Genomic DNA, 9,039 nt, shown 5'->3' on the forward strand with positions numbered 1-9,039 from the left:
GTTCTTTCTTTTTGTTTGTTTTGTTGTTATTTTGGTTTATTTTGTGTAAGGGGGTGTTTTGGTGTTTGGGGGGGTTTTTTGGTTTGGTTTTAGTTATTTGAGACAGTTTTTTTTCTGTGTAGCTCAGGCTGTACTTGAATTCATTCTGTAAACCTCAAACATTTGCCTACCTCTTCCTCCCAAGAACTGGAATTAAAGACATACAGCACCATCACTGCTTCGTACTGAGACAGGGTTTCAGCCAGCCCAGGCAAGTGAATTCAATACATAGTTGAGCGAAGCCTTGAGCTCCAGATCCCTACCTTAGCCATCCAAATGCTGGGATTTCAGATGTGATCCTCCACTCCTGGGGCTTATTTCAGAACTTTCTAGATTATCAATATAAATATTCTCCCCTCAGTTATTAAATGACATGGTAGTATGTAACTCAGTATGTGCTTTTCTAAAGACTCATTTGCTCATTCATTCTACAAATATGTATTGAGTCTCAGCTTTTTTTGATACTGGGAATCAAGTGAATATTATCACTATCCATAAGACTTATGTTCTAGTTGGAATGAGAAACATTAAATTATATCTAAACTCTTATCAATAGTTTAAACATGACCAGCTAAGGTTCTGCTTGTGTGCACTGTATGTATACCCTTGGAGACCAGAGGAGGATATCAAGTATCCTGCTCTATCACTACCCCACGCCCTATAGACAGGGTCTCTCTCTCTCTCTCTCTCTCTCTCTCTCTCTCTCTCTCTCTCTCTCTCTCTCTCTCTCTCTCTCTCTTCCCCCCTTCTCTTTTGGCCGCCTCCTTCCCCCTCTCTTTCCCAATAAACCTCTTACACGTGGAACTGTTTTGCCCTGGAGTGCTACATTCAGACTTGAGCCACTATCCTAACACATAATTTGGTGCTAAAACCGTGGAGCACCGGGGACTGGCCTAGGTGGTGGGATCATGGCCATGTGGACCAGTGCCGAGAGGGCTTCTACTACCGACCACAGCCTGCAACCACAACTGCCATGAGTGCACAGGTTTGTCACCGTCACACAGATACAACTGCTGCCAGCTGAGCAGGCCCATTGCTCATGACACAGCTACAACCAGCAGCCCTGAAGAACTTCTGCCCAGCCACTGTGTGCACTGGCTGGGAGCAGCGGAACAGGTGGCATCCTGGCTCCTCAACTGGTTGCTCCAGGAATCACAGGCTTCACAGGAATCACAGCCACCATGTGAGCTGCTGCTGCTGCCAATGCAGGACATACGAACTTCTACCACTTGAGCTGTGCTGTCCTGACCCACCCTGCAGGACGAGCTTCTGCCGGGGCCCGTACCTACCCACTCAGTTCCATGTTTTCATTCACCAGTTCCGTAGAATTCTTGCACAGACACCTGCATATTGATTGGTAGGGTTGGTCAGCAAGAGGGCCTCCAATTTTCCAGATAGGGCCTGGCCAACTTTTCCTGGGAGCTAAGAGGTTGGCATTTTACAGCCATGCCTCCTAGCTGACATACAAGTTAGGACATTGACCCTTGGGTGACTATTCCCTTGAAAGCAGCTCTTGTTCCCCTCCCTCTCCGGGCTCTTGCAGCCATTTAAGAAACCCGTGGATCCAGCCAGGCGGTGGTGGCGCACGCCTTTAATCCCAGCACTTGGGAGGCAGAGGCAGGCGGATTTCTGAGTTTGAGGCCAGCCTGGTCTACAGAGTGAGTTCCAGGACAGCCAGGGATATACAGAGAAACCATGTCTCAAAAAAAAAAAAAAAAAAAGAAACCCGTGGATCCAGGGTAGAGCCCTTTCTACAGTAAGTCCAGGGCTTTCTGTGTAGCCTCTAGGGGGCTCTGGTGACGACTTGGGCCTCTAACCTGGCTCATTTCTTTTTAGTTGTTGAATTGTTCTCAGAGTGCTAGTATGAATAATCCAATAACCCCCAAGTGGGTGCTGCGATGTCTTTGACTGTACCTCCAAGCACCCCACTAGGAGGTCTCCTCGAAAATCTCAAATCTTTGAAGCTAACGCCTTACTTGAAGGCATCAAAATTAATATACCTCTGCAATAAGGTCTAGATTAAATAACAGCTAGATAATAGTTCCAAATGGCCACTTAATGGTACCCTAGATCCAACTATTTTAAGGGATCTTAATACATACTGCCAGCAAACTAGTAAATGGAAAGAGGTCCCCTATGTCCAAGCATTACCTATCTTCTCTCCAATCCCTCCATGTACTCTTCTTGTTCCCCAACCCAAATTCTCTTAGCCTTAAAATCTACACAACGGAAACCAGATGGATGTTACAATGCTAGATCCAGCTAATAAACCACCTCCTTTCCACTGTAGAACTGTTTCCATGCCGCTGAAAACCCACACTACTGCCTCCGTGTTTTTCTCACCAGGGTACCCCAGAACCTGTAGCTCTAGCCCTTCATACCCCTCCCTTTCTTCTGTGACAGCTGCAGATGACTCCAAATGTCCTACATTGGCAACTACTTTCACCCCTCCTATCACGAGCTCTAAGGCTACAGCCAAACCCCCAAGTCCTCCTCCCCAGAGACACCTGACCCAGCAACAGTCCTTCCTCTAAGAGAAGTTGCTGGAGTAGATGGCCTTGTCAGAGTACATGTTCCTTTCTCGTTGAGTGAACTTTCTCAAATAGAGAGCAGACAGAGTTCCTACATCTCTAACTCCTCCGCCTTTATTAAAGAGTTTCAATACATTACTCAATCTTTTTGTTTATTTGTTTGTTTGTTTGTTTGTTTGTTTTTGAGACAGGGCTTCTCTGTGTAGCCCTGGCTGTCCTAGAACTCACTCTGTAGACTAGGCTGGCCTCAAACTCAGAAATCACCCTGCGTCTGCCTCCCAAGTGCTGGGATTAAAGGTGTGCGCCACCACCGCCCGGCTACATTACTCAATCTTACAGCTTGACTTTCCACGATGTACATATGATACTCACTAATAATTTACTTCCTGAGGAATGCAGGTGACTATGGGGCAAGCGAGAATGCATGCAGATGAAATTCACCAAACAGATAGAGCATATCCAATTGGATTGAAGACAGTGCCTGACCAAGATCCTCAATGGGATTATAATTCTACAGGTGATATTTTAGCCAGAGACAGGTTTATAATATGCCTTTTGATGGGCCTAAGAAAAGCAGCCTTAAAGCCTGTAAATTTTGAAAAACTCAGAGGTTGTCCAGGACAAGCAGGAAAATCCATCTCAATTTTTAGAGTACCTCACAAAGACTTTATTACAGCATACCAATCTAGACCCTGAAAACCCAGAAGGTAAGCAACTTCTGATAACCTACTTCTTTTCCCAGAGCTACCCAGGCATAAGAGCTAAACTTAAAAAGCTGGAGAGAGGACCCTAACTCCACAGGCAGAAATTTTAGCACTGGCCTTCAAAGTGTACCATGGGAGATATGACAAAGTCCACAAACAAAAATACCGTATGCTGGCAAAGGCTATCTGACCAATCCCAGCCACTGCCTCAGACTCCTGGTCTTCTAAGACTCAAAGACCATCAAGTACATGCTACAAATGTAGTCAACAAGGCCACTGGGCAAAAGCCTGCCCTAACTTCCACAAGCCAAGGGAGCCATGCCCTAGGTGCCATCAGGAGGGACATTGTGCTGGCGACTGTACATCACTACCAGATAACCCTCCAGCTGGTCTAGGCTTGGCTATGGCTGACTGAGGAGACCCAAGCCCTCCTGACTACTGCCATCTCTAGCAGGGAGCCCTGGGTAGATCTCGTGGTATGTGGGCCGCCCATCTCCTTCCTCTTCGACATTGGAGCCACCAAGGCCATAAACCAAGCAGGCAGCCACAGCAGTGAGCCTGGGAAGTTGAAGACAAACAGTCAGTCATTTAAACTGGATTCCAAATCTGTTCATCAAAAACTGAAGGTGTCCCATGAGAACCTGATTGTCAAACTTGATGAGTCATCATCCAAAAAGAGTCACATACTTGAACAATTCACTAGCCAAGGGAGCTATGGAGTAGCTGGAAATGTGTTCATTGATAGTGGCCATCCTTGCTGGGAAGTGGTCATAAGTAGAAGCATACACCATTAGCCATCCATACAAATTGGCTCCAAAACATAAATGTATTGGGAAGAATTCTGCTTCCGGAGCCCTCTGCTGCTCCGATGTGTAGGCATCCTGCTGGACTATGATAATGGCTCCATCACTTTTTATGATGCTTTGAACTCCATCTATCTCTAGACCTTTGATGAAGCACTTGCACATCCTGTGTGCCCCAACTTTACTGTGTGGAACAAGTGTTTGATTATAACTGGTCTTCCCATCCCAGACCATTTGGACTGTACAGAACAGTTACCTTGAGTACCCAGCCCCAGAACAGCTCCAAGGAATTACATAGGTTGAGGCCACTGTTTAGGGCATTGAGAAACTCAGGCTTCAAGAGTGTGATGAAATATCCCCCAATTTGTCCAGGAACCAGCTCAGAAAGGGCTCTGCATGGGAGATTTCCTTCCTTTTACTGTAAGAACAGTAAATTAGATTTACTGTGTTTTGTATTAAGTAAGGCTTTAATACTTTCTTTAATTTTTTGTATTTAGAGGAAAGTATATAGACTATTTATAAAAGAAGCATAATCTGGATTACAGCTGTTAGGAATCACTTGGTTTTGTCCATTAAGATGCCCATACGTTTACCAGCCCTTTACCAGTTTCATTTCATTAGTCTATGAGCTTGTAAAAATCCCTTTGTAGATTTGTGTGTTTTTCACTTTCTTACATTCTATTCCATACTGAGGTCATGCTAGGTACTGTCACTTAGAATAACGAAATATATGGCTAAAAAAAAAAAAAAAGTCATTTTGAACCTAGTAAGGAAGTACACAGTACTTACTCTGATTTAAGTTGAGATATTTTAACTGTGATGTCAGAAACTTTACTGGATCAAATACAATGAAGAATAAGGGAGAAGGAAAGAACTACATTTGGACCTCAAGCTTAGCCATTACTGATGGATCTGGGAATCCATAAAACTTTGGTTATATATTCACCAACTTTTCCAGGGCTGAAGCTTTTGGACTAATATCTTGAATGAGATTACAATTAAATACTGTCATTTGATTTCTACAAATGATTTAAGAATTCATTGCTGGGCGGTAGTGGCACATGCCTTTAATCCCAGCACTTGGGAGGCAGAGGCAGGCAGAGGCCAGCCTGGTCTACAGAGTGAGTTCCAGGACAGCCAGGGCTACACAGAGAAACCCAGTCTCGGAAAAAAAAAAAAAAAAGAATTCATGCTGAGATAAGTTTTATCAAAAGCAGAATTCTGTTTTATTGTATAAAACTGTTTTACCGTACCTCTTACCAGTCATGCTTGGGCCTATGAAATTTTTTTACTACATTTAATACATGCCCTATTTTTGCCTTCCACAAATCAAATTTTCATTTCTTTCTGGAGCTACAGATTTGTAACATGGTCTGTTACAAATAGCAATCCCACTTTCAACTGATTTTGTTTTCTGGGACATCAGCACATGCCCTTGAACACTGTCCAAATATAAGTCACCAAAAACAGCATTTATGAGTAACGATAAGACACAAAGTACTAGTCACTAGTGCACATGCCTATAAAGTTGCAGCCTTTTAGTAAGCACATTTTGAAGATGTAGACATCTCCATATATCTTAGTATAGTTTATCATAGAGTTGTAAGAAAAAAATCTAATTTACTGTTCTTACAGAGGAATCTGCCAATAGAACCTACTAATAAAATTGCAAATATAATTCTTTTCATATTGACCTGAGGGGAAAAACCATTATAATCATAAGGAAGTGAAGAGTAAGGAAAAGGTAATTATAAAATGTGGCAGACTTAAAATCATTATAAAGAGTAAATCTCTGTAGTGAGTTTCTCTTTATGTAGATTAAAAGGTAATTATAAAATGTGGCAGACTTAGAATCATTATAAAGAGTAAATCTCTGTAGTAAGTTTCTCTTTATGTAGATTAAGATAATTAAGTCCAAAAGAAGTTTCCTACAATGCTGTCTAAAGAACTGGTATATTGGCTGAGGTAGACCTACTGGTCTACCTCAACGATGGACAGCATCAGTGTTCCAGGTAGAAAGCAAAGAGAGCAAAGGTGTCAACATGGGGACACAGGTGCATTTCAGAAGAGCTGAAATGCATAGTAAGAACACAAAGCAAATCTGGGGAGATGGAAGCTATAGGGATAGAATAAAGGAGGGACAGTATATTAGTTAGGGTTCTCTAGAATGACAGAACTTATGGAATGACTCTGTCTATTAAGAGAATTTTTTTTGGAATGACTTACAGTCTGTAGTCCAACTAACCCAACAATGGGCAGCTGTGAATGAGAAGTCCAAGAATCTAGTATTTTCTCAATCCCATGAGGCTGTTTTCAGTTCCCCTCTTCTGTACTGAATCCTGAAGAAATAGGTTCCAACAGATGTGCTGGTAAGTAAGTGCAAGCATGCAAAGAACAAAGTGCCTTCCTTCATCCATTGTACCTATGTAGGCCTCCAGCAGAAATCCCAGACTTAAGGTGTGGACCACCACACCTGGATTTGGATCTTGCTCTGTCCCAGGCTGGCCTTGAACCCAGAGATCTGCTTCCCTCTGTCTCCTGGGATTAAAAGTGTATACTACCTTACCTGGGCCTAAGCTTTTCATGGCCACTATGCCTCAAGATCTGGATCACGACTGTAGTTCATTCCAGATGTAGTCAAATTGATAGCCAAGAACAGCCATCACAGGGGGCAATGCCATTTGCCACAAAGCCTGGTGTCCTTTGACCCACGGGGTAGAGAGAGAGAATCAACTCCTGCAGGTTGCCATCTAATCTCCACACACGCAGCCATGGCATGCGTGTTTTCACATGGACACCAAATTAACTTACAACTTTTTAAAGAACTAGAATAAAGGAAATGCAAGGTGAAATCAGAGTTTAAGGATTGGCTCCATGGGCTGCAGAGATGACTCAGCAGTTAAGAGCACTGGCTGCTCATCTGGGGGCCTGAGTTAAATTCCCAGCAACCACATGGTGGCTCACAACCATCTGTAATGAGATCTGATGCCTTGTTCTGTTTGATGTTCTCTTCTGGCATGAAGACATACATGCAAACAGAGTGATTATATACATAAAAATACATAAATAAATCTTTTTAAAAAAAGAAAAAAATGATGGCTCCATTAGCAATTAATAAGATAATGCCAAACATTTTTGGGTCAGAGCATAACTGGCAAACATGTGAGGAATGTGCTTAAAAGGCATAAGTACGTGTTAATTCCAGTTCATCTGAATACCATCATGGACCACACATTGGGATTAAACAAAGTCTGGAAATTACATACATTTTAGTAGTAAAAATGGATAATGGTTTATGAGAGAAAGAAAAGAGGGTTGAAAAAGATGCTGTAGTAAGTGCCAAGACTAGATGACTGCTAATGTGGCACTAGGTGGAAGCAAGTTTAGAAAATAGGTTTGTGTTTGTGACATGCTGTTGACGTGACAAAACTGATGTGGCATATCTATCCTGTTTCCTGGTTCCTCCTGTGGTTGTTACAAGCTATTAACATGACTAGTATATTGGAACAAGCCCTTAGGGATAAACTGCTACAAATCTTTATATATGATACATCCTGCCCTTAGTAAGTAGGGAGTTGATCTCAAAGACAAGGGTTCAAATCATCTCCATTGCACAACATGGAATGAGTAACCACAGGATAGCTCTGCCCAGGTCCATGTCAAAGAAACAGGGTTTTCCAGACATGACAGGGATGTTTCACAAATGAAGTCATAGCTGCTATGACTGAATGTACAACACCTGCAACAAGATCATCCAACCAAATGTCCTGCATGATTGGAGAACAGACTCATGAAGGTCTAATCACAGCTAGGGAGCTACTGCAAAATTCAGAGCAGCAAAAGACAAAGGCAGTTTATTCTGATGGCTCTCCTGATAGGCTGCTCATGTTCCAGGACACAGTCACAAGCCCTTATCCATACCTGCAGCACTAAGCAGACGCAGGGGGCTGGAAATATGGTTCAATGTTTAAAAGTACTTGTTCTGGCAGAGCACCGGGGTCTGATTCCCAGCACCTACATGTTGACTCATATTTGTCCATAACTCCTGAATAAAAATAGGACATTGCTGTTCCAAAGGATGGTTGAGGAGAAGATTTTGATTGTAAATATGAGACAGAGTACAGCTGAAGGCATCTGGAAGAGTCCAGAGCAGGGAGAATGGTGGACTAACCCTGACCAGTAGACTGAACTGGACCATGAGAGGAGAGACGGGGAGAGGGAGAGTTTTGTGTTTTATAAAACAGTGGCAGTAGTGCGATTGAAGGGAGCACCTGGGCAGGCTCACGTCGAGGCGAGGAATAAGGCCAAGAGACAGATTTAATATAAAAGAAAATTTATTGGCAAGAAGGGAAGGAGGAGCCGGGTGGTGGTGGCACAAACCTTTAATCCCAGCACTTGGGAGGCAGAGGCAGGAGGATTTCTGAGTTGGAGGTCTACAAAGTGAGTTCCAGGACAGCCAGGGCTACACAGAGAAACCCTGTTTCGGAAAAAAACAAACAAACAAACAAACAAACAAACAAAGGAAGCAAGCAACAAGGGAGTTAAGGGAGAACTACTGTGTCTCTAAATGAGGGTGGGTTGTAAAGAATGACTTCCATGAATTGAGTACTCAGTAAGCACTGCTAAAAAGAAAAAGAAAAAAAATTATAAAAAAAAAAAAAAAAAAGAAGGAAAAGAGGGGAGGTAAGAGGGAGAGGGAGGGAGGGGGAGAGGCATCTAGAGGAAATGCTAACAGAAAAAGAAAGAAAGAGAGAGAAAGATGCGGGGAGCAGGGAGGAAGGAGGAGGAGGAGGAAAGAGGGGAAGCAGAGAACCAAGAATGGCAAGGTTATATAGGAGTCAGAAGCTAGGGCAGTGGTGGCACAGGCCTTTAATTCCATCACTTGGGAGGCAGAAGAAGGTGCATCTCTGTGAGTTTAAGGCCAGCCTGGTCTACAGAGCAGGTTCCAGGACAGTGAGGGCT

Source organism: Mastomys coucha, unplaced genomic scaffold (genome assembly GCF_008632895.1).
Source record: "Mastomys coucha isolate ucsf_1 unplaced genomic scaffold, UCSF_Mcou_1 pScaffold3, whole genome shotgun sequence".
NCBI lineage: Eukaryota > Metazoa > Chordata > Mammalia > Rodentia > Muridae > Mastomys > Mastomys coucha.